Genomic DNA, 3337 nt, shown 5'->3' with positions numbered 1-3337 from the left:
TGTGCAAGTCTTTGATGACATGGCATCAAAACACTAGATCCACAGATGATGTAATGTGGGTGCCTGATGATTCTCTTGCATGGAAGCACATAGAGGAACAATGGCCTACATTCAAAGAAGAACCTCGTTGTGTCTGTTTTGGTTTGGAAATGGATGGAGTAAACCCACTTGGAATTCAGAGTTCCTCATGGAGCACATGGCCTATTTGCTTGGTGAACTATAATCTTCCACCATGGTTGGCTATCAAGAAGGGCCATATGTTATTGTCACTGATTGTTCCAGGGAAACAACGTACAAAACATGGATGTTTATCTTGCACCACTTAAAGAAGAGCTTTAAATTGTGTGGATAGGGATTGATGTGGTTGACATGTCCCAAAATCGGTTGTTCGATGACATGCCCATGTGCAAGGAATTCTCATATAGACCATGCATGATTGTCATTGTGTGGATAGGGATTGATGTGGTTGACATGTCCCAAAATCGGTTGTTCAATGACATGCCCATGTGCAAGGCATTCTCATATAGACCATGCATGATTGTCCAAGCTTTGGTGAGTGTTCAGGTAAGTAATTTGAAACCCATATCTATTTGCATTCTATAGGTGGTTCTCATTCTTTCGTTTTGGTTTAAAGGTTTGAGACACTCAGGAAACCATGCATGTCTGCTACGTGGTCCTTGACTTGGCTTCCATCGCTCTGATTATTTAGGCAAGATAGTGTACAAGGAGCACGGATGATTTTTTCCTGAAGGTCATGAGCTGCGTGTACCAAATATATTCAAACACACCATGCACCCATCGAAGGTGAGTGACTGGAAGAACATGTTGCAAGAATCATGAGAGTTTATGCCTCCTGGGATGAAAAGACTCTCTATTTTCCATGACCTTGGATATTGGAGTGGCTTGCTTATCAATCATTTGCTCGACCCAATGCATACTTTTAAAAATGTAGGGGAGATCCTATGGAAGATCATTATTGAAAAAAGGGATAGCAAGGCACAAAGAGACAACCTGCAAGCCGTGGGACGAATGCCATAGATGTGGCCTTGACTTAAACCCAATAAAAAATTACGATATTACAAAATCTCCATGGGTTTTGGGAAAGGAGAGGAGAAACAAGTAAAGAAAATACATTCAAAACTCCTACTGGAAGTATGTGATGCTTGAAAACAACTTCTACCAAAGATGACAAACTAATTGGTCTTAAGTCTCATGATTGACACAAATTTATCTTACCAATTGCCATCAAAGACTAAGTGACAGATGGCATAAGAAACACAATTTACAAGATTAGTGAGTTATTCTATTGGATCTCATCAAAAGAGATCGAGAGAGACAACATAGATGCAACTCGCTTAAATGCTATAGAGACAGTGTGTATGGTGGATAAGTATTTTTCAGCCAACATTCTTACTATCAACTATCCAGTATCGCCATGGTTTCAATGTCATTATATTTCACTGGGAGGGTGGTGTTTCCTTCCTCTCCTTCATAATATTCTTCGACTTTATTCATGGGAACAGATCAAATCTCTTTGTTGTGCATTTTGTTTTTCAATTTTCCCAATTTTTTTGAGATTAACCCAGTTATCCCCACCGTCTCTAGGGTTTTCTGTAAATCATTCCATAAGTATGGTCTGAGTTTTAACAGTTCTCCCAAGGTAAGAGTGCATTGGATGGGTGTAGACATAATTGAATGGATGTTGTCTACTTCTAGGGTCTGTTCAGCTCTTTTTACTTGAGTGGTCTTACACACGATAGATTCATCTTCGTTATCTCCCAAGTAAGAAGGTAATGTTTTCAAGGTCAATGGTTTCGACATTCTTGAAGCTTCCGATCGCAATCCTCGTACAAGGATTGTACATCCATGTTCATATCAGAAGGTAGGTTATCCAACGATACTTCCTCAATAGGAGCTGACTTTAGAGTTAGGCTCCCATCTTCCTCTACGAATGCAATTCAGTCTAAGGCATCTTCGCTATCATGCACTATAAGCTCTGGTTCGTTTGGTTCAAGGTGGGGTTCTGCCACCACATCATATTTTTCTTTCATTTCTTCTACCACAAGCTCCTCAGGTTTTGCAATACTTTCAAGCTTGGGTTTTTGTTTTTCCAGCATTTCTTGCGTGGTTCTTACCAAATTTTGAGAAGCTTCCAGCTTTGCTGCTTCCATGTCTGGAGAAGGCTAGTTTTTCCATTTGTTTTTCATGTTTTGGCCTGCTTTAAGTCCTACTTGGTAGGCTTCCAAGGCGGCATTAATAGGCTCAAAAATTTTATCAACCAGAATGGATCTTCCAAATTTCATGGTTGTCTCTTTAAATTCACTTCTAGTTTCTTTCAACTTTTCCTGGAATAGCATTTTTGCTTTCTCCTCGATTTCAATCCGTTGTTTTTGTTTTCTCAACTCATATCTTTTGCTTCTGCTTCTTTTGATTCTTTGAGAGGAAACTTTCGTATTTTCCGAATCATCAGAGGAGTTGTGTTTCTTTTTCTTAGCTTGGGCTCTAGTGATTACCTTGATTGGAATAATCGGTTCACTCTTTGATGAGCTACTAGGTATCACTTGGACTACGTTTACTACGGTTTTACCCTTGTTCAAAGGATTTTTTAGGACAATCTTCCAAAAAGTGTCCTCCCTTTTTGTAACATTGTATGTAATAGGCTTCAATTGGTTTGAGGTTTTTGTCAGGCTTTGGACATTCATTTTCCAATGATCATCAGCACCACAGTTATGACAGTTTTCTGTTCTTCGCTTCATCATGGGTCTTACCATGGGAGGTCTGACACCTTGATTAGCTACATAATACATTGATGCGAGCTCTGGTGGAGCATAAGTCACTGTTTCTTCCATTGGTGATGGATGTGGATTATACCAATCTCCTTCTACCATTACTGTAGAGGAACTAGGCTCTGCATAGAGTGTAATAGGTACTAATGCTTGTTCATCTATGACTCCTTCAGAGTGCATGTACTTTATAGGCACTGCATTATGTCCTGGATATGGAGGTTGTTGTCCCAACACAGGTTGAGGTCTTTCCATACCCATTTTGTGGTCTTTGAACTTGGGCCATATTAGGCTGATATATGTACATGGGTTGTCCTTGTGGCCTCATGGACACGTACTGAACATTCCCATCATACTTTGGTATGAAGTATCAGTCGTGGGTTTCATGGTTGGTCCATTTACCCTCGATTGCACACCATTTTTGTGGCCTAATTGGTTGTCCCTGTGGAGGTATCCCCTATCTTGGTCCCCTCATAGATGCTTTTTGCATGTTGTTAATCATGTCATTCATCCTTTTAAGCATATCTTCTATGGATAAGAGTGGTGCCGTAGCA

Source organism: Adiantum capillus-veneris, chromosome 2, assembly GCF_014529385.1.
Source record: "Adiantum capillus-veneris isolate H3 chromosome 2, ASM1452938v2, whole genome shotgun sequence".
Classification (NCBI taxonomy): Eukaryota; Viridiplantae; Streptophyta; class Polypodiopsida; order Polypodiales; family Pteridaceae; genus Adiantum; species Adiantum capillus-veneris.
This window is presented reverse-complemented; position numbering follows the sequence as displayed.